At 37.4% G+C, this 25566-nt stretch overlaps 1 protein-coding gene and 1 pseudogene across 1 annotated transcript in view; one reads left to right on the top strand and one right to left on the bottom strand.

The window, feature by feature from the left end:
* Positions 1-25566, bottom strand: part of ARIH1 (ariadne RBR E3 ubiquitin protein ligase 1) — a 117625-nt gene that overhangs the window by 73664 nt on the left and 18395 nt on the right. The window lies entirely within an intron of this gene.
* On the top strand, positions 11636-11728 carry LOC112833522 (U6 spliceosomal RNA; annotated as a pseudogene).

Below are 25566 nucleotides of genomic sequence, written 5' to 3'. Positions count from 1 at the left end.
CCACTGATTACAACTAAAAATTCGACAAAATGCTCTTAAAATTAAACAGCAGGCAGACTGGGGAGGAAAGTAAAGAACAACAAAAAAGGTGGTGGTGAGTATTCTGCTTTTTATCGTTTAGTTCCTGGCTTCGACCCATGAGTGGGCCAAATAGGGAAACTGTTGTAGCAGGCACGAGCAGCTAATACTAAGGAGAGAGCATCTTTTTTGCTAGAGGATTATGGCAAAAGGCTCCTAACAATGTAGGGGAAATACTTGTCTTTTTTCTTTTTCTCCTGTTTTTCTAGGTCCTACCTGAGGCCAGCTGCAGCCATGAAACTACACTGCTGCAGAATGACAAGAGAAAATTCATTCCCTTGAACAGAAGAATCAGGAAGAGGGCCCCTGTTGTGAAAAAAATTTGGGGGATCCCTATTCTTTTCTTTTTTCTCTTGCCACTTCACGTCAAGGCATGACAGGTAAGAAACTAAAACCTAGAAAACTCCATGCTTCTGGCTAGAGGAATGAAGGAAAGGGCTTCTGGGACTCAGAGAGTATAGGGGAAATCGCTGAGAAGAGAAAGATGGAGGAGTAGACCCCTAATTCTGCATATGAACCTGGGCTCACCCTGCAAGCTATGCACATGTGGAACGCGGCTAAAGTATAGATGAGGCTTTTAGAATAGAACTATAAGTCACCGCCCAAGTCCCAGATCAATCTAAGTGGGAATGGAAGGGCAACTCAACCCAGCAAAGGCTTTGAAAACTGAACAGATGATGGAACCACCACCTATGTAAAGTGAGAAAGAATATGCAGTTATAACCTAACTGGATTGACTTGTTTACTGAAACAAAAAATCCTCACCTCTCTAAAGGATTTAACAGGATGCAGAATCTCACAACATAATATTCAAAATGTCCAGGATAGAATCCAAAATTTAACACACATTGCAAGAACAAAAATCTGACCGTCAAGGGAGAAGATAATTAATAGATGCCAACCCCAAGATGACCCAGATATTAGAAATACCAAAGACGTTTAAAGTAACTGTTGAAAACATGATCCATTAGGTGAGAATGGACACCTTAAAATGGATGAAACAAATTCTTAGGAAAGAAGTTATAAAAAACCAAATGGAAACTTTAGAACTAAAAAACACAAAGGTTACTAGATAGGCTCAATAGCAGAAAGGAGATGACAGAGAAGTCACTGAACTTGAAGATGTATCAATAAAAAATTATCTGAACTTAACAAAAGAAAAAAACTATCCTTTTTGTTTTGTTTTTAAAAGAACAGCCTCTCGGGGAGCCTGGGTGGCTCAGTCGTTAAGCGTCTGCCTTCGGCTCAGGTCATGATCCCAGGGTCCTGGGAGCGAACCCCCGCATCAGGCTCCCTGCTCAGCGGGAAGCCAGCTTCTCCCTCTCCTACTCCCCCTGCTTGTGTTCCCTCTCTCGCTGTGTCTGTCAAATAAATAAATAAATAAAATCTTAAAAAAAAAAAACAGTCCTCTCAGGGCCCTGTGGGAGAATACCAAAAGCTGTCAGCCTAGAATTCTATGTCCAGTGAAAGTATAGTTCAGAAATGAAGACAAAGATATTCTCAGACAAAAACAAAAAAAACTGTGAGAACTCACTGCCAGCAGATCTGCTCTAAATGAAATGCTAAGTTCTTTAGGTGCAAGGGAAATGATCCCAGGGAGGAACATGGAATTTTGGGGGGAAAGAGCAAGAGAAATGGTAAATGGGTAAATATTAGGGACTATTTTTCTCCTCTTACGTTCTTGAAAACATAAAATTACTGAAACCAAGAAATTCTAACATGTAATGGAGGGGGAAAGGGTTAAACACATATGTTTACACATATGACAACTATAATATAAAGGGACTGGGAGAAAAGTAATCTATACAGATGAAGCTTCTATGTGTTACCTGGAGCGGTAGAATATTAATTCTAAGTAGAATGTGAAGAGTTAAAACATTTATATTATAATCCCCAGAGCAACCAACGACTAACTAGAAATCAAAAAGATTTTAAAGAACCACTTACAATAGCACCCAAATTTGAAATATTTAGGTATAAATTTAACAATATATATAAAGAATCCATATGCTGAAAACTGCAAAATACTGATGAAGGAAATAAAAATAAATAAATAAATAAATAAATAAATAAAAGACCTAGATACACTACCTTCATGGGTTTGGGAGACTCAATATAATTAAAATATCGTTTCTTCCCAAACTGATCTATAGATTCAATTCAACACCAATCAAAATCCCAGTAGGATTTTTTGGGTAGGTATCAACAAATTGATTCTAAAGCTTATATGTAATAGCAAGGAAACCAGAATAACCAAAATAATTTTGAAAAGAACTGATGAAGACAGTATGGTACTGGTACAAAAATAAAAACACAGATCAATGGAACAGAATAGAGAACTCAGAAACGGGCCCACAAGCAGTAAAGAATATCCAATGGGGGAAAAAAGTTTCTTCAACAAATTGTATTGGGAAAACTGGACAGCAATATGCAGAAGAATGAAACTGAACCACTTTCTTACACCATACACAAAAATAAAATCAAAATGGGTGAACGATCTAAATGTGAAATCCTAGAGAACACAGGTAGCAACCTCTTTGACATAAGTCATAGCAACTTCTTACTAGATATGCCTCCTGAGGGAAGGGGGAAAAAAGCAAAAATGAACGATGGGGACTTAATCAAGATAAAAAGCAGGTGGTTGAGCAGTTGCCTTCAGCTCAGGTAATGGTCCCAGAGTCCTGGGATTTTGTCAGGCTCCCTCTCCCTTGGCCGCTCCCCCTGCTTGTGCTCTGTATCAAATAAATAAAATCTTAAAAAAAAAAAAAAAAGCTTCTGCACAGCAAAGTAAACAATCAAAAAAACTAAAAGGCAACCTACAGAGTGGAAAAAGGTATTTGCAAATGACGTATCTAAAATCTATTAAAAAAAAAAACTTATCAAACACCCAAAAACCAAATAATCCAGTTAAAAAAGTGGGCAGAAGACGTGAATAGATATTTTTCCAAAGAAGACATAACAACAGACTTAACACACACATGAAAAGATGCTCCACATCACTCATCAGGTAAATGCAAATCAAAGCTACAATGAGATATCACCTCACAATTGTCAGAATGGTTAAAATTAACAACACAGGAAACAACAGGTGTTGGTAAGGATGCAGAAAGAGGGGAATCCTCTTGCAGTGTTGGTGAGAATGCAAACTGGTGTAGCCACTCTGGAAAACAGTATGAAGGTTCCTCAGAAAGTTAAAAGGAGAACTACCCTACGATCCAGCAATTGTACTACTAGGTATTTACCTAAAGGATACAAAAATAATGATTCGAAGGGATACATGCACCCTGATATTTATAGCAGTATTATTAACAATAGTCAAATTATGGAAAGAGCCCAAATGTCCACTGACTGATGAATGGATAAAGAAGATGTGACACACACACACACACACACACACACACACACACACACACACAGGAATACTACTCAGCCACAAAAAGAAATGAAATCTTACCATTTGCAACTACCTAGATGGAGATAAAGAGTATCATGCTAAGCCAAATAAGTCAGTCAGAGAAAGACATACCGTATGATTTCACTCATATGTCAAATTTAAGAAACAAAACAGATGGACATGGTAGGGGGAAAAGAGAGGCAAAGCAGAAAACAGATTCTTAACTACAGAGAACAAACTGAGGGTTGCTGGAGGGGAGGTGGGTGGGGGGATGGGTTATATGGGTGATGAGGCATTAAGGAGTGCACTTGTGATGAACACTGGGTGTTGTATGGAAGTGATGAATCACCAGATTCTACACCCGAAACTAATGTTACACTGTATGTTAACTGGAATTTAAATAAAAACTTGAAAAACAAATAAATACATTAAAATGTTACTATTAAGAAAAGAACAGAACACAACCTGATCTCAAAATATACTATAAAGCTACAGTACTGGCAAAAGGATAGATATACCAATCAAAGGAACAGAAGCCACAAATAGATACATACAAATATGGCAAAATGACTTTTTACAAAGATGCTACAATTCCAAGGGAGGAAACAGTTTTTTCCAAAAACAGTGCTAGAATAATCAAGACATCTATATGTTAAAAAAAAAAAATCAACTTTAACCTAAACCTTAGACTTTATACAAAATTAATAATGGATCAGACCTAAATGTAAAACACAATACTATAAAACTTCTAGAGGAAAATCTTTGTGGCCTCGGTTTGGGCAAAGAGTCCTTAGATAACAAAAGCACAATCCATAAGAAAAACTGATAAACTGGAATTCATCAAAATGAAAAGGACACTGTTAAGAAAATGGAAAGAAAAGCCAGAGACTGGGAGAAAATATATGCAAATCATATCTTATAAAGGACTTGTATTCAGAATACATATCTTTAAAATCTCTTGAAATCTAATAAGAAAACAAAAACCCAATTTTAAAAATAGGCAAAAGCTTTGAACAGACACTTCAGCAAAGAAAATCTACACAGAGGCATGAAAAAGAACAAGATGTTCAACATTATTAGTTATCTGAACACAGGAATTGAAGCCACAAGGTCACCACTACAAGCCTGTGTGGGGTGGAAGAGGAACCCTATCAGACAAACCCAAGTGCCGCAGAGTATGTGGTTTAACTGGAACTTTCATACACTGCTGGTGGGAATGCATCATAATACAGCCAAGAGGAAAAAATTTAGGAGTTTCTTACAAGGTTAAACATATACTTACTACAAGCCCCAAATCTCACTATTAGGAATTTACCCTAAAACTTATCTTCACTCAAAAAAACTATATAACAAAGTTTATAACAGCTTTATTCCTACCTGGCAAAAACTGCTAACAGCCCAAATATTTCACAACTGGGGAATGGTTAAAGAAACTGTGGTACATCCACAATGGAATACTACTCAGCAAAAGAAAGAACTATTGATACATACAACAATATGAATTAATCTCAAATACAAATTCTAAGTGAAAGAAGCCAGATTCAAGAGGCTACATATTGTATGATTCCATTTATATGACACCATGGAAAAAACAAAACTACAGGGATGGTATAAAAATCCCTGGTTGCCAAGAATTAAGGGTGGGGGAGGCTTTGAACAAACGGGCAGCAGGAAGGAATTTTTTTTTAAACATTTTATTTATTTATTTGAGAGAGAGAGAATGAGACATAGAGAGCACAAGAGGGAAGAGGGTCAGAGGGAGCAGCAGACTCCCTGCTGAGCAGGGAGCCCGATGCGGGACTCGATCCCGGGACTCCAGGATCATGACCTGAGCCGAAGGCAGTCGCTTAACCGACTGAGCCACCCAGGCGCCCAGCAGGAAGGAATTTTTAAGAAGGCCATTATGGAACTGCTCTGTATGTTGATTGTGGTAGCAGATACAGAACTCCAGGCCCTGGTGAAAATTAATGGACTTGTACACCCAAAAGTATAAATTTTATATAAATTAAAACAAACTTAAAATATTAAGTTATAAAAGTAATTTAACCTCACTTGAGCATCTATAATGGAGTTCTGACCGTTTAAAGTAAAGTAAGTGTCAAAAGAATGATGCTGAATGGAAGGAACACAGACATGAAATTATTCAGTGCCAGGCACTCTTTATACATCATATTTCATTTAATCTTCACATCAATACTTTATACAAGATAGGCATTATTTACATTTTACAGATGAAGTTAGAGAGATTAAGTCATTTGACCCACGATGAAATAGATTAATAGGATCTGAATACTAGGAAAATTTTATAAAAATTTATGTTGTAGCACCACCCTTAAAGATTCTGATTTAACTGCTTTAGGCTGGGGCCCAATCAAAGGAGAGAAATCACCTATGCATGCTACCAAAACTCTTGATTAGTTGAGTAGAAAGTCAATTCAAACTCTTGGCTGAAATAATTCTTCATCCTATTCTTATTGGCGGTCCTCATTTTTTAAAGATATAAACAAACAAAAAGATTTAAAAAGTTAACAAGCAAAATCAACATAATTAGAAAATTAGTACTAGCAGCAGCACATTTAACTTTTAGGGCAATAAAACAATCTGAAATCTCGTATATTCTCCAGTGGTAAACTCTAAAACAACGGTCCCTCATTTGGGCTAGGTATTAAAATCTCTTGAGGAACTTTAAAAATACCAATACTTGGGGGTGCCTGGGTGGCTCAGTCATTAAGCGTCTGCCTTCGGCTCAGGTCATGGTCCCAGAGTCCTGGGATCGAGCCCCACATTGGGCTCCCTGCTCTGCAGGAAGCCTGCTTCTCCCTCTCCCACTCCCCCTGCTTGTGTTCCCTCTCTCACTGTGTCTCTCTCTGTCAAATAAATAAATAAAATCTTAAAAAAATTAAAATTAAAAAAATAAAAATACTAATACTTGGACTTCGCCACAGCAATTCTGATTCAGTTGTCTAGAGTGGGACATGGATACGTGAATTTCTCACCCCAAGTTTTTTTTTTTTTTTAAGATGTATTTATTTTGGAGAGAGCGCACACATGCAGGGGGGAAGGGGAGAGGGAGAAAAAGAATCTCAAGCAGACTCCTCACGACCTAGCAGTGTAATACTGTAGTAATTTAAAGAAAATTACATTCTAAGGTTATAGCAGCAGTATATGGTTTGAAAGTATCTACAAAGTTCTGTTTTAAAAAGTGGGTGTGATGGGGCGCCTGGGTGGCTCAGTCAAGTGGCTGCCTTCGGCTCAGGTCGTGATCCCAGGGTGCCGGGATCAAGCCCTGCACCAGGCTCCCTGCTCAGTGGGAAGCCTGCTTCTCCCTCTCCCACTCCCGCCCTGCTTGTGTTCCCTCTCTCGCTATCTCTAACAAATAAATAAATCTTTTTTAAAAAATAAAGTAAAAAAAAATAAAAAGTGGGTGTGAATATGCCAACTCTCCAGCTGAGGCTTTAATATCAATGCACTATCATCATCCTCCATCCTTTGATCAAGTGGTTCTCAACTTTGGTAGCACATTAGAATCATGAGGAACTTTTAAAAGCCCAATGTGCAGGCCACACCCCACACCAAATACATCAGAATACCAGGGTGAGGGAAGAACCTTGGCATTACCGATTTTTTGAAGCTCCCTGGCAATTCCATTACATAGCCAAGGTGAAGACTACAATTCTAGATACATAGATGTAAGAATATAACTGGCTGAAAAACAAGAAAATATTTAATCTCCTTAATTACAACAAGTGTTTTTAATCTACCACGATGGCTAAGATCTTAAAAATTTACAATATCCAGGGACAAAGGAAAGGAAATTAACATTTCATGTTAGTGAAATGCAACTTTTGAGAGTAGTCTGGAAGAACTGATCAAAATTAAAAATGCACATGACCTAAGATAGGATCTAAAGATTCCACTTCCAGAAACCTACTCTGGAGAAATATGTTAAGTGTAGAAAGGGGGCACCTGGGTGGCTCAGTCAGTTAAGCATCTGCCTTCGGCTCAGGTTAGGATCCCAGGGTCCTGGGATCAAGCCCTGCATCAGGCTCCCTCTCCCCCTGCCACTCCCCCTGCTTCTGCTCATTCTCTCTCTGTCAAATAAATAAATAAAATCTTTTTAAAAAACAAAAATAAAAATAAAGTGTAGAAGGGGAAGAATAAGAAATTTCACGTGTACATTATTTGGGAAAGCAATGAAGCAAAGATAACCAAATTTTTCCAAAGGGGGACTGTCTATAAATTACGCCATATCCATACTCAGATTATGCAATAATTAAAAAAAATGGAAAAAAAAATCTGTATGCACTGACATGGAAGGATATCCATGAGACACCACTGAGTGAAAAAAGGAAGTTACTGAGCAACGTACAATATTCCATTTTTTAGTTACAAAAAGAAAGTTAAGTTCTCTCTCTCTTTTTTAAGATTTTATTTATTTGAGAGGTGCCTGGGTAGCTCAGTTGTTGGGTGTCTGCCTTCGGCTCTGGTCGTGGTCCCAGCGTCCTCGGATCAAGCCCTACATCAGGCTCCCTGCTCCGCGGGAAGCCTGCTTCTCCCTCTCCCACTCCCCCTGCTTGTGTTCCCTCTTTCGCTGTGTCTCTCTCTGTCAAGTAAGTAAAATATTAAAAAATATATATATTTTATTTGAGAGAGAGAAACATGAGCGGAGGGGAGGAGCAGAGGGAGAGGGAGAAGCAGACTCCCCGCTAAGCAGGGAACTGGATCCCAGGACCCTGAGATCATTACCCAAGCAGAAGGCAGATGCTTAACCAACTGAGCCACCCTGGCACCCCTGGTAAAGTTCTATGATATACTCAGTATGTAATAAAATGTTTAGAAGGATTTATATTAAAGCTGCTCTGGAGTTACCATCCCTGGGGACTGGTCTGGGAATGGGGTGAAAAAAAAAATGTGGGTCTTTTTTTTGTACTTTATAATATGAATAGAAATTTAGAGTATTACTTTTATAACAATCAACTATAAACAGTACAAGGCCTTGCTTCTCAAACTGTAGTTCACAAAATCACAATCACCTGAGTTTGTTAGAAATTCAGAATCGTGGGGCGCCTGGGTGGCTCAGTTGGTTAAGTGGCTGCCTTCGGCTCAAGTCATGATCCTGGGGTCCTGGGATGGAGCCCAGCGTCGGGCTCCCTGCTCAGCAGACAGCCTGCTTCTTCCTCTCCCTCTGCCTGCCTCTCTGCCTACTTGAGCTCGCTCTCTCTCTCTCTCTGTCAAATAAATAAATAAAATCTTAAAAAAAAAATTCAGAATCCTAAGTCCCAATCCACATCTACTGAATCATTTCAACCAGACTCTCAAAAGTTCCTGAGGTGATGTGTTATGTACAGTGAAACTGACAAGCACTGATATAAGCTACAGCAAGTTCTGAGAGATGGTTATACTAACCATAAAAGGTTTCATTTCCAAATTCTCCTTAGATTCAATTAAATACTTGATTTCTTTAAGAAATTATCATGTGTAACCCAAGTATGATTTTTCTTCTCTTAAAAGGTATATAAGAATGCTGAGAGCTTTATACTGAGTTACTAAAAACTACAATATAATTAAAGCTTAGTCAATGACATACAATAAATTCTTTATGCATCCAAAGTTCATACAGTACCATATACAAAATGGAAGACCAGTACTTGTCACCAAAAGATGCTCTTGACTTTGATCATTCGGGGTTTGGTGAAGAGTATAAAAACCCAAACTAGATATCTTGAGAAAAGGGAGAGTTAATAAAAGGAGTTCATGCTTAATTAGTAGAAGGACTGGAGGAGTGGGGCTATAAGGCTATGTCTACAAGAATGACACCAGAACACAACACACTGAATCACAAGGAACTCTCCCTGCTTAAGCCACCAACAGAACCACTAAATTCAAGAATAACAGATGATTGTGATCCCAGGATTAGAAAGCACGAATCAGGAAGTCATCACTACCACTGCCACCACTGCCTCTATATACCCAGGATGATGTACACAACAAAACAGTCTAGCCGTTGCCTTTGCCACAAATGCCTCTTGATAATGCAGAAAGATGAAGAACGGATAATGCAATGCTACCTTTCTACTACTGCAGAAAAATCTCACACCCTTACAAACCAACAAAAAAAGGGGGGGGTGATGGGGCAGTGGCAGAAAAGAGAAGAAACAAGTTTTTGGCTTCCTAGCTCAACACAGCACAGAAAGGTAATTTTGGAGAACTGAGGAAGATAATCACAGAATTCCCAAAAGTTATATGCATTTAAAACAAATTTACAACTAAACAACACAAATTCTAAGTTTCCAGTTTCAAATATGTACTTCTAAGCTATCCTTCAAGAAAGAAGGTAAAAGAGACGGGGGAAATGTTGAAAGTAATGATGTTAAGAGACTTTCCCAGTGGAGATGCTTCTTGGAAGATTACTTCAGCAAAAATCTCACAGTTTAACTCACTACCCTCGGAGATTAATTAAAATGAAAATTTAACACTGACAAGCTCTGACCAAACATAATTCTGTAGATCCATGATACTTAACTTGAAATTGTGCTGAGGTATGCATCTGAAATACAAATGTAATCCTGATGTACCAAAACTTGTCAATGAGTGCATTTAGTGAACTACCATCAATAACATCTCAAATTTGGCTTTGCTGTTCTTCACTTGCCCTTGTACACGCATTTTATGAAGTTAATTACTTCCTTCTATGTCATCTCAAACTTAGAGAGTAAAGATTTCACCTCTAGAAGAATGTCAAGAGTTTAATCAGAATTTAATAAAATACATAAAATGTTTCTGTAAAAAGAAGCAAGGATACTACTACTGTGTGTAATCATTTGATTTATTCTGTAAAAATTCAATTGCAAACCAAACAGGTGTGTGATGAAAGGGACACATTTATATGAAGGATAGGTAAAACTTCTATTTTACATCAGAAAACAAAGCACTGCATGCTTCAGCATCTAGTTGATCAAGAGCCACGTCACCTCCAACAAACATGACCCTTGTTTTAAACATTTACCATTACATGAGACCCCACTCGAAGCAAGATTTTCTTGGGTCTCAGTCTCCTGAGGGGGGAAAAGTCCTGCATACTCTATCAAGGGGAAAAAAAAAATCCTACAAATAAAAGCATAAGAACCAAAAGGAAAGGCCAAGAACCAGGTAACTACCAATTCCAAATTACCGTGGTATAACAGAGTTAATTTAAACTATAAATGAAGATTCTATACAGACCACCTTATATTACTTTACTATTTTTGCAGTAATTCAGAACTGTTAGAGAATTATTTAAGAATCTTCTTAGTTATCTGTTCATAAGCTCACCTCTGGGTTCCAATTGTGAAGCCCAAAGTATTAGCATTCTATACATAGCTATTGTGGGACACACTGAAAATGTCCCACAAACACACAACCAAAACATCTGAGTGACTTCAAGGTACTGCACTTCACTTAACACAACCACTAGGCATCTCCAAACTACCTAAAGATGGCATACAAATTGAATTAGTTCTGCAAAGTGAAATGAATATTAAGTGTTGTGTAACAGTTATTTCTTCTGGAAGCACTTCAAAAAAAAGAGATACATACACATTCCCAACTACTTCTTAATAACAAATTTTAACAGTACAGTATTTGAACTAGTACTTCCTCCTTTCTCATCACAGCAAATCAAAATACGTATTGATAAGTGGTAGGATTCTGATTAGCAATTCACTATTTACTTACACTCTATATATGTGTAGATGGTACACAAAAATTTGTAAAATAGAAACATAAGTGAGATTCTTTAAAAATCATAGTGCTTATTTAAAGAAGTATAGAAGTTTTAATCTATCTCAAAAAGACCCTATTAAAAAAAAAAGCCACTGTAAATTTCTTTCAAGCTCAAAAAGTAGCCATAAATCCAAAAGATCTTGAAATAGACACAAATATACTGCTGTATCATTTAAATAAAGTTTTATAACCTAGCTGTAACAGGCAATGTATGTCTCCAATACGTTTTCCTGCCAATTATTCTCAAAATACACAGGCTCAATGACTAAGAATCATGAAAAAGGAACATGTGGCATATACAACTGGAACCTTCCTCCCTTCGTGAAGTTTATAATGAATACCTGGACTGAGAACACTTCTACATATATTTGCTGAGAGGATTTTAAAAGAATGAAGATAGCAGTGCTCACTTCAGCAACACATATACAAAAACTGAAACAATACAGAACCCTGTGCAAGTATGACATTCAAATTCAGGAAGTGTTCCTTATTTTTGTGTCAAAGAGTTTAGAGAACATCAATTAAGGAAGAATTTTCCTGGTTGATGAAAAATGACTGTTTAAACATTTAAACCTTTTTTTAAAGATTTTATTTATTTATTTGAGAGAGAGCACACGTGTGCATGAGCAGGGGGAGGGTCCGAGGGAGAGGGATAAGCAGACCCCCCACTGAGCAGGAAGCCAGACATGGGACTCCATCCCAGGACCCTAAGATCATGACCTGAGCCGAAGGTAGACGCTTAAATGACTGAGCCACCCAGGCACCCCTGCTTAAACATTTTTTTTAATTTAGTGTATGTGCACAGTTTTAGAAGTTAATTATAACCTCAAGGTTTAACAATCCTGTCTGCCACATCTCAGTCACTACTGATTTCCAATCCTCTGAGGCAAGCATTTTAAATTCTTTTCCCTGTTTCTTCTGGTATTGACTACTTTTATCCTAAATAATACGCTTCTGCTCAGCTACTTACTATCTTTCTATTTTAGATATTATCTATTACCATCCTTGCAAATGATGAGGATTCAGCACTCTTAACATTCACCTTCCCTCCTTTCTTATATAATTTTATTATCATTTTTATTTAAGCCACTATCCATTGTTTTTAACAATCATAACAGGAATTCCAGAGGAGAGAGAAGAAAATTACCAAAGCAGTATATTTTTTTTTTAAAGATTTTATTTATTTATTTGAGAGAGAGAGAATGAGAGATAGAGAGCACAAGAGGGAAGAGGGTCAGAGGGAGGAGCAGACTCCCTGCCGAGCAGGGAGCCCGATGTGGGACTCGATCCCGGGACTCCAGGATCATGACCTGAGCCGAAGGCAGTCGCTTAACCAACTGAGCCACCCAGGCGCCCACCAAAGCAGTATTATAAATTTATTTCCCAAAGCGTTAGAAGGACACAAGTCTTCCACTTGAAAGTGTCTACCAAGGCCCAACACAATGAGAAGATTCACACTTAATACATCTCTTCAGACAACCAAGGATAAAGAGAAAAGGCTGAAACTTAAAAAAAGTCATCAAGAAACGAGAACCAGACTGGTCCTGGATTTATTAGCAACGGTTTAAGTGCAGAAGGCAGTTATCTTTAATAAACATTCCAATCTAGACTTTCTCAGCTAGCCCATCCAGCAACCAAAGTTGAAGGCAAATTAAAGACACCATCAGGACCACAACGAATAATATGATAAGAAAAGTTACATGGGAGTTAAATTAAGGATGTAGCCCACCAAATGAGATTAAATCAAGAAAAAGACACAGATCTAAGAAACAGAGGCTCCAACTCAAGAGTATAATAAGAGGCTTAGTGGGAAGGGCATCCTGATTAGAAGAGCAGGATGGAGGATTCCAGGAGAGTGTAAATACAATCCAAATGACCTTGATACCAGAAGCATTGTTCTCAGGAAGGTCCAGAGCATCTGGTATTAAGCCTGTTTAAAAAAAAAAAAAAATCCGAATATACTACTTGGACTGTCATAAAAGCAAACATTGTTCAATAGTGTCACTTAAAAAAAAAAATCAAGCTATGAGCAAATTAATACTTGGCTATGATCACAAACCAAAAGGACTTTGATAACATAAAAATAAAGGTGGCACAGAATGGGTTATCAAAGGTGAAAGAAGAAAGGAAGAGGAAAAGGTCAACAGGTAATGGAAAAGAGATATATTAAAGTTATAAATGTAATCATTTGGAGATAATAACTTTTTCATTTGTTACCACATACATGTTTAAAACAAATAACAAGTTGGAGAAAAGAGCTACAGTAACAATCATACATTAACTCATTAAGAAAATGTGCAAAGGATATGAAAGGACAGTCTAGAGAAATGTTCAATTAAACCAAGCAACAGTTTATCAGGGTAATGAAAAATTTAAGATTCTTAATAGTGTCAGCAAAGGTGCAAAGAAAATGACAGTTCACACACTACTGGTGTAAAGATAAACTCAGTAACCTTTGAAAACATTCCGTCTTGTTTAATTTATAAAAACTATAAATGTCTATAACCAAAGTCCAGCAAGCCCACTTCCAAGGTCAGGTTAGGTCAAGAAAGGAAAAGGAAGGGAACAAGAGGAAGGAGACACACAATATGGAGAGGAAAAAATGCCAAACTGGTATGCTCATATCAGAAAATACTGTACAAACAATTTTTAACTCCACAGTAATACTGAAGGAAAAAAACAGCAACTTCCAGAATAAAGTGGAACAAGAGCAGGAAGTAAGAAAGAGCACCAATATAACCCACTTATTTTTCTTCTAAAATATTTCAATTGTAGACTGACATTTATTGACATAAGAACACTCTTTTTTTTTTAAATCAAATCTGATGGGGGCCTCGGTGGCTCAGTTGTTAAGCGTCTGCCTTTGGCTCAGGTCATGATCCCGGAGTCCTGGGACAGAGCCCCCGCATTGGGCTCCCTGCTCCGCGGGAAGCCTGCTTCTCCCTCTCCCACTCCCCCTGCTTGTGTTCCCTCTCTCGCTGTGTCTCTCTCTCTGTCAGATAAATGAATAAAATCTTTATAAAAAATAAATAAAAATCAAATCTGAGCAATGATAGATCCAGTTAACAGTTCCCATCTTCACACCCTTACTAAGAATCCCTTTTCAAAAAGACATTAACAAAATTTTGTAAAGGTACCACCAACATCCATTTTAAAAGGGAAAAAAACTGAGAAGTAGAAGTTATTTCTGAAATGTCAATCATGGCAGAGTCAGGATTAGAAGGAACCTAGGTCTCTAAAATTCAGAATTAGTTTGTTTATATTGATCTAGATTGGACAATTTTAAAGAAATTATAGACTTGTAACAAATACTCATTTTATCAGCACCACGCAACAAATACTCATTTTAATACAAGGTAAACAATGATTTACAATCTATTTAGACCATGAAATCCTTCAAATACATTTGGAAGAAGGGGCTAAATATGAAAATAGGAAAGTAAAAAAGTTAACCAAAAAGGTTTCCAAGACCCCCAAAAAAGGGCTCTCAAACACCAAAATATCGTTTCAACACAATTGATTCAAAAAACCTCTATGGTATACCATGAAACTTCAAAGAGATTGCAGACTAGTTCTTCTCAATGTAGTATACAGTTTATTATAGTATGAACTACTAACCCCAGCCTTTTGGGCCAGAATTTAAGCAGTGGCTACTTGAGATCTTAGGTTTTATAGTCATTTTGAAAATCCAGCAATCTTCACTGAAAACCAAATACAAACCTGTATCTGCCTTTTCATTTAGGAAGTCTTGAAAAGCACTGTATTAACCTATTTAGAAAAACATAGCCCCTTCTTTTGAGAAGCACATCAACAAAGAAAATGATGCAAATATCTGTATCATTCAGCTATCCCCAGAATCACTTTGTCAGCCAATACTAGAATAATATAAATAAGCAACCTCATACTTTACCTTATATGTAAGCTTTCCATTTCTTTTTCTTCAAACATTTGCATTAGACTGCCTGAGTTCTTAAAGCCTGCCTCTGATTTAGTCTTAGAATTCAGTATAAAAAATGCTGTTGCTCTCTCATTCTAACACAGCATTTAAAAAAGGAAAGAAGCCAGGTACTGGTATTGCAATTGCTATCATTTTGCAAGCAAATGGATATAAAAATCTAAGCAAATGGTACAAATATTTAAATAGAAATCCTTAAACTTCTTCATAGAAGTTAAACAACATGGAAAATTTAGATTATTTCCATCAAAATATTCCAGATTCGGACATAATAAAATATACACACATGGCCAAATCAATCTAGCTTTCTTCCTCCTTTTTCTCCCAGTTTTACAAATGGATCTTCTGTCATCATAGTTTCTAAAAATCAACCAGGTCCATGAATCAAGCAATAACATTAATATCCTCCATTTAACCATTTCTTCTATTATCCAGCTTTTTTTTTTTTAAAGATAGTGGCAAACACCAATTTACTTTGTTGCCTAAGTAATAAAATTAAAACTGTGCCCTTTATAAGTGGATATATCAAGTTTGTCATGTCAGAACAGGCTTGTCATCAAGATTTACAGGATAAACGGTATGCCCTTAAATAATGAGGTACTTGCTACCAAAATGTGCTTGCACATATGTGTGTTTATAATGGTCCTTTAATGACTTGTCTTTGGAATGATTCTGTCCTACCTTTGCTGCTGCAGCCCGCCTGTCCTTTGCATCACTGAATTCATACTTCTGGAAGTACCCAATATGCACTGTAACAGACAGATGGACAGATCAATGGGCCACAGCGGCAAAGGCCAGATAGACAGACTTGATAAAAATTAAAATCAAGGTATATAAAGGGAAGGGGGAAACCAGAAGAGAACATGTCTACCTATATTCTATTAAGCAAAATACCTGAACTTCAGGCCTACAATCCCATACACATACCCAAATGAACTATTTCTGATTTCCATATCATTCCCTTCTTTCAAGCAGAAATAGTACCACTGCAATTTGCAAAATAATCAGTATTATTAATACCATCAACAGTTACAGAGCAGGCATTTCTGTAACCATGCCACACAATTTCCTCAGAGGTAGTTACTTTTTAATACAAAATTATTTTTCACATCCAAAGACTTTCTATGCCAAAATTAATTCGGCAATTATCACATGCAGAAAACTTCTGTAATACCAGGGTTTATGTGATTCAAGTATACTTGGAATCACAAAGTAAAAGTTGTATTTCAGCATTTTACCATTCTACATTTCCCTTTCTATGTAAAAATGGTTGCTAGCACCACATCTAGATAACTTTAGGGCTTAAAAAAATATATTAGCGTCATTTAGGCCAATTCCCAAGATACAGTAAAACATATACAAAATTACCAACAGTATCTTTAAAATCTATTTAGAGTCCTCCTGTTACTTCAAATCCATTCAAACAAGTATTCACACTTCAAGAAATTTCCGAGTTATTTTATATTTTTTGTAAAGATTTTATTTGACAGAGAGAGAGAGACAGCGAGAGAGGGAACACAAGCAGGGGGAGGGGGAGAGGGAGAAGCAGGCCTCCCGCGAAGCAGGGAGCCCGACACGGGGCTCGATCCCAGGACCCTGGGGATCATGACCTGAGCTGAAGGCAGACACCCAACGACTGAGCCACCCAGGCACCCCCTGAGTTATTTTAAAAACACACCTTAATATCTCAAAATGCTAGCTCGCCTAAGCTTCATTAAAAGCTTAGATCCATGTAAAAGTCCCAAAATTTTAATCAAACATTTTATTTTGCATGCATCTAAGATAATGTAGATTCTTTCTCCATGTTTAAGAAAGACCTAGGAAAAACATTTTCCCTGTCAATTCCAAGGGGTCTAACCATTCATTTCTTATTGTAACCTCTCAAAAACATGAGCAGGTAATTAGACATGATAATCAAATGTAATGCATGATCCTGGATGGAATCCTAGACTGGAAGAAGAAAAACTATAAAATGAAGTATTGGACAACTGCAGAATCATGTGAATGTGGTATGTATATTAGTATTTTCTATGATAACGTTATTCAAATATAATCACATACCATAAAATTCACTTTCAAAGTATATAATTCAGTAGTTTTGATTATATTCAGAGTTGTGACAAACAGTTCTGTCAACCATTAATTTTAGAACATTTCATCAGCCCAAAAAGAAACCTTATACCCATTAGCAGCCACTCCCCATTCTCCCTTTCCCCACCCAGCCTCTGACAAACACTCATCTTTTTGTCACTGTGGATTTGCCTATTTGGGACATTTCATAAAAGTGACATCAGGACACCTGGGTGGCTCAGTCAGTTAAGCATCCAACTCTTGATTTCAGCTCAGGTCATGATCTCAGGGTGGTGTAGTTAAGCCCCATGTTGAGCTCTGCACTCAGGGCAGAGTCTGCTGGAGATTTCTCTCTCCCCCTCTGCCTCTCCCCCTGCTTGCGCAAGCACACTCTCTCTAAATAAATCAAATCTTAAAAAGGGGGGGAATCAAAGTATGAGGCCTATTGTGAATGGTTACTTTTGTTATTTACTTTTGCTTATTTAGGAAGATCAACAAGCTGAAGGCTTGCCATGGACATCAAATAAATCTGTTTTACTGAGGGACTGGAGAGGAACGATTAATCTGGCAAGTCAGTTAAATGAAGGCTGCTTAAAGTTTCAACTAAACTATTTTTCAAGTACTCATTTTACAGATGAGGAATTTATTAATAAGAGAATTAAATAACTGACACAAAATCATAAAACTGGTAAAAAGCAAAGCTTTACCTGAATTTAGTTCTATATATGATGCCAAAGACTTTACTAAGCTATTTCGTCTCTTACTAAAATCCACCAGTTCTCACTGATTCCACCTCCTAATTGCTTGAACGCCTCTCCCTTCTCTCCAGCCCAGCCCCACTAACCTCACCAAGTATTTCTTGCTCAAATGGTTGTTCCAGACTTCTCGCTACTCCCCTTGCTCCCTAACCTCATCCTATTCTCATTTATTCCCTAGATTGCCATCAAAGTGGTCTTTCGAAACACTAATTCCACATTAATTTGTTTCCCTATATCCTAGGGGATAAATACATCTCATTTAGTACGACGTTAAAACCTTTCACAAACTGCCTATTCGTCTAGCCTCAGCTCCCACCACACTACTTCCCAAACCAGACCATTAACAGCTTCTGCCTTTGTACATTCTACTCCTCCTCTTCCTCTGGCTGGATGCCTTCTCCTATCCCACCTGCCTAGTGAGCTATGATTATTCATTTTTCAAAACCTACCTTCAGACCTATCTCCACCAGGAACTTCCTTCTCTGACCCTGTATGTCAGATATGTCAGTGATACGTTGCACCTATCACTATAACTTATTTATACGTGCTTCTTTAAAGAGTTGTCCGGTATTTATATTCCCCCAGGATAGCACAGCAGCTAAAGAAATATTAGTTGGTAAAAAATCAAGTACTCAACGTACTTAATGTTCCCGATTAAAGTGAAGTATTATGTTGAAGATCTCATTAGCCTCAGAGAATATGCAATGAGAAAAAGACAGCCTCTTCAACAAATGGGGTTTGGACACTGGATGGCTACATGCAAAATAATGACCACTGGCTTACACCATACCCAGCAAAGATACATTTAAAATGGATTAAAGACTTAATGTGAGACCTGAAACCATAAAAATCTTAGAAGAGAAACACAGGTGTAATTTCTGGCATTGCATGTAGCAACTTTTTTCTAGATAGGTCTCCTAAGGCAAGAGAAACAAAGGTAAAACTGAACTATTAGGACTACATCAGAACAGAAAGCTTCTGCACAGCAAAGGAAACAATCAACAAAACTAAAAGATAACCTACAGAATGGGGGGAGAAGGTAACAGCAAATGACATATCCTATGAAGGATTAATATCCAGAATATATAAAAAACTTATATAACTCAACACCCAAAAACTAAATAATCCAATTAAAAATGGGCAGAAGACATGAACAGACATTTCTCCAAAGAAGAAATACGGATGGCCAAAAGACACATGAAAAGATGCTCAACGTCACTCATCATCAGGGAAATACAAATCAAAATACAATGAGATATCACCTTGCACCTATCAGAATGGCTAAAATCAAAAACACAAGAAACAACAGATGTTGGAGAGGATGTGCAGAAATAGGAACCCTAGGGCACTACTGGTAGAATGCAAACTAGTGCAGCCACTCTGGAAAACAGTATGGAATTTCCTCAAAAAGTTAAAAATAGAACTATCTTATGATCCAGTAATCACTCAACTGGATAAATAGCCCAAAATACAAAAACACTCACTCAAAGGGATAGATGCACCCCTATGTTTACTGCAGCATTATTTACAATAGCCAAGTTATGGAAACAGCCCAAGTGTCCACTGATAGGTGAAAGGATAAAGAAGATGTGATACACACACACATACACACACACAGGAATATTATTCAGCCATAAAAAAGAATGAAATCTTGCCATTTGCAACATGGATGGAGCTAAAGAGTATTATGCTAAGTGAAATAGCCAGTCAGAGAAAGACAAATACCATATGATTTCACTCATGTGTAGAATTTAAGAAACAAAACAAAAAAGGAAAAGCAAAGAAAAAAAAAAGGAGTGAAAGATAAACCAAGAAACAGACTCTTAACTACAGAGACCAAACTGATGGTTCCAGAAAGGAGGCAGGTGGAGGACTGGGTAAAATAGGTGAAGGGGATTAAAAAGTACACTTATCATGATGAGCAATGAGTACTGTATAGAATTGTTGAATCACTATACTGTATACCTAAAACTAACATAACGCTGTATGTTAACTATACTGAAATTAAAATAAACTTAACAAAAAAAATTTCTTTTAAAGTACATGTGAGGAGGGCACCTGGGTGGCTCAGTTGGTTAAGCATCTGCCTTCAGCTCAGCTCATGATCCCAGGGTCCTGGGACTGAGTCCCACATCAGGCTCTCTGCTCAGCTGGGAGACTCTGCCTCTCTCACTCACTCTCCCTCTATGTTCTCCCTCTCTCTCTCAAATAAATAAAATCTTTAAAAAAAAAAAAAAGTACATATGAGGCCTTTAGCAGTCAAGAAACACCTAGGCATTCCTGAAAAATCCATTCTCAGCACCCAGCATTCCTTCCCACCCCCTATAATCCCATAATTTAGAAAAACTGCCCCCACTCCCAAATATCCTAGGGTTATGAAGGCATTTTAATTGAGCAAATGACTTTAACGGTACAGTAGCAAGAATCTGAAGGTCCATTCCCAGACTGGATTTCCTTAGCTTATGGCTGCGTGCAGATCCTTACCATAACTCTAACTGTGGTTCTTCAACTTTTATCATAATATAGTAATTTCGAAAAACAATTTCATCTATATGGCTTATGTCACACTATAGAAATGAGTAGTTCTGGTAGTGCTAATCTTTTTTTTTAGAAACTGAGGGGGCAAGGGCAGAGGAAGAAGGAGAGAGAGAATCCTAAGCAGGCTACACGCTCAGCGCTGGGCTCCATCTCACAACCCTGAGATCATGACCTGAGCCAAAATCAGGAGTACAACACTTACCCAACTGAGCCACCCAGGTGCCCCTGTACTAATCCCTTCTTAAAACAATTGTAGACAGCCCTCTTCCAATCAGGAAGCATGGGGTAGCTAGAGCCCTGGAAGCCTCCCTAGAAAGTCAGTCAGACCCAGAGAGACTATTTTTTAAATCTCTCTTCAAAGATTTGTTAGTATACGCTGAACTGTCTAGCTTTGACACACAAATAAGTGAGCTAGGGGAAAAGGTGTCTAATCTTTGACACTTTATTTTAATAAAAATTGATTAGATTCATTCACTAAATGACTATACAATTAGAATAAAAAATATTCTACAATGTAGGAAGTCGAACATTTTATATGTGTGACTCATCTTTATACATTACATTTTCCTCAAAAGTATAGTTGAATTAGAATGCAAAGAAGTGGAACACAAGACGCCCTGGCTAGCTGGGTAGCTACACAGAACACACATGCACACACATGCGCACACACACATAGCTTCAAAAAAAAATAAAACAATGTGGACCTGTTCCAATAGCTGGGGATGGAGAAAGTAAATATTCAGGGAGAAAACATCATATCCTTCAGGTTCTTTTTCCTACCAGAAAAAGCCAGGTAGGAGATGAGCTTTTACCCTGACCACTATTCCAGTTTTCACAGGCTTTTGCAGATCTAAATATTCCAAAGTGATTATTACAAGAGATGCCATAGAATACACAGTGCTTTTCTGTTCCTAAATTAATAGGACAACTTTGTAGACAGGAAAAAAAAAAACCATCAGCCTCAGAAATTCATAAAATAATCCTATATGATATTTAGGGTCTCAAAAGGAGGATAAAAATCAACTTAGAAGGGTGGAGGTTCTACTTTTAAGAGAAAAGTATTAAGAATGAAGATATTAATAATAGTGATTGCCTCTGTGGGCGTAAACCAGGTGGTGAAGATATAAAGGTAGGAGATTCTTTATCTTTTGTACTTTTTGAATTTTGAGCCAAGAAAATACATGCATAGTCAAAACAATAATTTTTTTAAATCCTAAAGAAAGTCTTATCAACAGTCTTAGAATACTGAGGTTTAAAAAAAGTTTTTAAATCAAAGGTTATGGAGGAGAGTTCAGTCATATTGAACTCAGCTTGCAACTCACTTCTGTATTTTGTGTTGGTAACAAAGAATGAAGAAAATCCTGATTATAATTATAAAGGTAAGTTTGCATTGCAATTTCAGGATATTCTTCACTTAAACTGACCCAGAAGCTTAAAAAAGGGAGAGAAAACATTTTATTCAGAGCTAACTAGTTAACACCGTCTAGCAACTGCCTTTATTTTTACAAAGCAGAGTCAGAATAAATGTATAGAACACGATTACTAATATGGTAACATTAGGATGAATAGGTATATTCACTTGCTACTACAAAACCTTCCAATGTCTACAACGAGGGTATGATTAAACAGATCTGCTGCCTTTGCCTTCTCTGGCATTTATTTAACTGAACAGGATACATGTGCTGCTGTAGCATTCCACCTTAGGTAACTTTCTTGAACAGACACGCACAACTCTGAATCCAAAAATAATCTTCCTAATCAACAGTCCATAAGAAGTAAAGCAGAAGCTTTATACCAGATTCTACACACAAAAAAATGTTAGTCTGGATATAGTTTAATGCATTGGTAGTCTCCAATATGTCAAATAAATCTTTAAAATAATAGAAAAGCTGGGGCGCCTGGGTGGCTCAGTCGTTAAGCATCTGCCTTAGGCTCAGGTCGTGATCCGGGGGTCCTGGAATCAAGCCCCACATCGGGCTCCCTGCTCAGCGGGAAGCCTGCTTCTCCCTCTCCCACTCCCCCGGCTTGTGTTCCCTCTCTCGCTGTCTCTGTCAAATAAATAAAATATTAAAAAAAAAAAAAAAGAAAGAAAGAAAGAAAGAAAAGCTATCAGGAGGAAGGGTTAGAATCAGGTAGGTTCAAGCAAAAAAAAGCTACAGAGAGACTATTAACATATGGAGAAAATCAAAATCACAGCTGTTTAAATATGAAATGCACTCACTTCTAGAAGTGGCTGTGAGGGTTTAAGTCACTAAGAATAGGCCGAGGGACCACTTAACAGGGAGCTAGTGCTTATTAGTAAGTGGTTGGCCAGAACAACCTTTTTTTTTTTTTTAAAGATTTTATTTATTTGACAGAGAGCACAAGCAGAGGGAGAGAGAGGGAGAAGCAGACTCCCTGCTGAGCAAGGAGCCCGATGTGGAACTCGATCCCAGGACCCTAGGATCATGACCTGAGCAGAAGGCAGACGCTTAACCGACTGAGCCACCCAGGCATCCCCAGAACAACGTTTAAGATCCCTTTTCATCCTTGTTAATCTGACTCTGTGTGAATCAAAAACAGTGCTGACTCTGTATGAGACAAAGATTAGGGAAATTTACTGCCATCCTTAATTCTTTTGTTTGTTTTAAGTAGGCTCCACACTTGAAGCCCAACGCAGGGCTTGAACTCAGGACCATGAGATCAAGACCTGAGCTGAGAACAAAAGTTGGGATGCTTAACCAACTGAGCCACCCAGGCACCCCCTTAATTCTTTAGCTATTGTTTATTTGTTTATGCTTTCATTCCTAAGGATGACTAGAAAATCTTTGTGAATTTTAAAGTCCTACTTTCACCCTTTAGGCTTTATAGTAGAGTGGAATGCAACATTATAAATCAATCTTCAGACACTGCCATATGTTCCAAGGACCCAGCTATTAACTATAGTAATGCAATATACATTGAGATGATTACAACAAAAAACAGATAGAACATTTAGGTCCAGTGAAATGAAATTATTACATTTAAAAAATCAGTTAAGGGGCACCTGGTTAGCTCAGTTGGAAGAGCATACGACTCTTGATCTCGGACTTGTGGGATTGAGCCCCACACTGGGTGTAGAGATACTAAAATAAATAAATAAACTTTAAAAAAAAGTCAGTTAAACTGGTGAATAAAATTATACACATACTTTCCTTTCCACATTAAATAACAATCTGAGGTCCACTCAAGTTTTCACTTCGAGGTTGAAAGGTAGACATTTCCTTACATGAGTTTAAATGGTATCAGTAATAAGTTCCTCTGAGAACTTCACAAAAGAACTATCTTATTATTGAGCAAAATGAGTCAAGTCAGCCATTCTCCCTTTAAACATATCAAGCACTTGTTATCTTGTGCATCTGTAACAATTTCACAATGTTATTCTTCCAAAATCTCTTGGTGCTTCTATCACAACAAGAATGTTGTTCAACTTTGCAGACCACTGGTCTCAATTTGTAATTTCATATGTAAATCATGAATACATTTTGCATAGTATAAATGCATTCTGTAATGTAGGTCAAGCAATGGAATTATTTAATGTTAAAATGTTTTTAAATGCTTACACTGGACTCCAAAAAGTAAATGTTAACAGCAATTCTGGCTTGAAATTTTGAGGTACATATGTAGGTTGTAAAGTTTAAATGGGGCATGTGGTAGACTTCTGACTCTATTCCATTCTTGTTTATTACTTATTTGGATTCACAGGTCATAGCAATGAAGTCACAAGTCAGAGCCCATTGGACTCAGTCTGTACAAGTCAGTCTCCTGGGGCATAGAGCTGGATGGAGAAAAGTATAGTGGATCTAGAGGGATAAACAGAAAATACTCAGCACACAAGACAGTAACATTCACGTTTTACATTTACACGTTTTATATTTAATCATATAAAATCCTGAGTTCCAACCCCAGCTATGAAAACCTTGGCAAGTTATTCAATTCCTCTAAAGTCTCGATTTCCTTATCCATAAAATAGTAAAAATACCATCTACTTCAGAGAACAGTTGTGATGACTAACATTCTCTTAAATAACCGGTTAAGAACAAAAAATGGAAAGCAGATTAGAAAATGAGAGAAGAGTTAATTCAGTGAAGCCAAGAGGAATGTGAACTGACAAAAAAAAAAAATGAATAGTATCAAGACTAATTTTTATCAATAACAAAATCAAGAAAATTCATTCATATTTAATTTTGACTATTCAATCAATGTTTGTTTAACAGCTATGTTCCTGGAACTGTGCTGGTCAATGGGAATGCCAAAATTAATACAATGATCCTACCCTCAAGGACTGCAGAATCTATTTTGTGGAAGAATAAAGAATAGAGATAAGAGATTTTTAAATAATAAAAGTATGTACAAAATTTTGAGACCCACTTACAGGTAAGGATTCAAAGAAGAAATGACGTTCAAGGTGGGTCTTAAAGTATGAAAGAGTTTATCAGGGGAAAGCATCAAAAGCAAAGGTAAAGACTTAACAAAGGATGGAACTGGAGGGTGTTATGCTGAGTGAAATAAGTCAGAGAAAGACATGTATCATATGACCTCACTGATATGAGGAATTCGTAATCTCAGGAAACAAACTGAAGGTTGCTGGAGTGGTGGGGGGTGGGAGGGAAGGGGTGGCTGGGTGATAGACAATGGGGAGGGTATGTGTTATGGTGAGTGCTGTGAATTGTGCAAGACTGTTGAATCACAGATCTGTACCTCTGCAACAAATAATGCAATATATGTTAACAAAAAAAAAAAAAGAAGATAGCAGGAGAGGAAGAATGAAGGGGGGAAATCGGAGGGGGAGACCAACCATGAGAGACGATGGACTCTGAAAAACTGAGGGTTCTAGAGGGGAGGGGGGTGCGGGGATGGGTTAGCCTGGTGATGGGTATTAAAGAGGGCACGTTCTGCGTGGAGCGCTGGGTATTATGCACAAACAATGAATCATGGAACACTACATTAAAAACTAATGATGTAATGTATGGTGATTAACATAACAAAAAATT

This window comes from Callorhinus ursinus, unplaced genomic scaffold (assembly GCF_003265705.2).
Source record: "Callorhinus ursinus isolate GAN/ISIS: 27379988/994484 unplaced genomic scaffold, GSC_fseal_2.0 scaffold25, whole genome shotgun sequence".
Taxonomy (NCBI): domain Eukaryota; kingdom Metazoa; phylum Chordata; class Mammalia; order Carnivora; family Otariidae; genus Callorhinus; species Callorhinus ursinus.
Note: the sequence above shows the minus strand (reverse complement) of the source record. Positions and strands in the feature narration are given on the sequence as shown.